The following is a 1253-nucleotide window of genomic DNA, read 5'->3' as shown; positions in this document are numbered from 1 at the left end:
ACCAGCGGTTTCTCCAAGATGATGACACCAGTGGTTCGGAGACGAGTTCTTTTCTTTGATTAAACTGTAAAGGTTATCTTTTGTTGTTCTATTTGCCTGTGTCACCATCTTTTTTTCACTGTGGGAACGCTGTGTTTGCGGCGAAAATCGGTTTGTTATATCATGACTAGAAATGATGCCTTGTTCCTGGACCAGGTGTATTTTGCATAGCGACATAACAAAACTTAAATCGCACAATATTTGACTATTTGTCCTTCAGAATCAAGAGTCCACCTCTTTCAAACAATTTTTGCTTTCGTTGCACTGGAGACTCAGAGTGTTTTTCATTCTTCTTCAGATAAATTTAGCCTATGGACCCTTTAACTTCTTCACAAAGTTCCATCTTCGGCCTTTTAACTGTGTATGAACTGAAATTTTTCTAAGTCTCACCTTATGCCATTTACGCATGTGCGAAATGGTAGTTGTCGTGAAGGCTTGGAAATAGCTTAAACTCATTGGTAGAAAAAACATCTAAACGCTTTCAGTTGCTGATTCGATGGCTTAGCGGTTAATACAGAGGAGACGTAATCTCAGATGTCCTATGGTGCGAGGGTTCGAATCCTTGGAGTGGCATGGAATGTTGTGAAAGTTCAAGGTAAGAGACACAGTCCGTTGGTAGTAAGCAAGGACAGTAAGGGGGAAGGAGAGAGAGAGACGGTAAGTGGACGAAGAACGGAAAAGTGTTTTCTTTTTTATTCCCCCTAAGAATACAGGCCCCATTTTTTTTAAATTACATCCCCAAAAAAAGGGAACCCCTTTTTTAGACAGTTCACAATAACCTAGGTTGAAACAAAATAACCTAGTTCAAAATATTTTCACCTAGCTTGAAATCATTTTGACCTAAAGTACATTTCAAACTACAACATCTATGAGCAGCTTCGAGATTGTCAAAAGCGAAGTGCTGTATACAAGTTTAGCTAGACCTAGTGTTTTGACGATGTTTATGCTGCCAATGGTGGTGTCTTCTTTTTCAGCTGTGTAGAGTTTGTTCTAGGTTTTACACCTTTTCTTCAAAGTTAAGCTTATTAGCAAGTACAGGGTCATACGAGAAGTGAACACCTAGGGCGTAAATTGAGTTCTGGGGCCATTTGAAACCAAAAGGCAAGAACCAAGCTACATTGCTTCCGTTTTATGCTTGTTAACCTCTAAGCCACTGATATTCTTAAATTTGCTTAAGAGGTTCAGTAATTGCGAAACGGAATCGAGATCGCGCT

Source organism: Montipora capricornis, chromosome 2 (genome assembly GCF_036669925.1).
Source record: "Montipora capricornis isolate CH-2021 chromosome 2, ASM3666992v2, whole genome shotgun sequence".
Lineage (NCBI taxonomy): Eukaryota > Metazoa > Cnidaria > Anthozoa > Scleractinia > Acroporidae > Montipora > Montipora capricornis.
The sequence above is the reverse complement of the archived record's forward strand: the minus strand, read 5'-3'. Positions refer to the sequence as shown.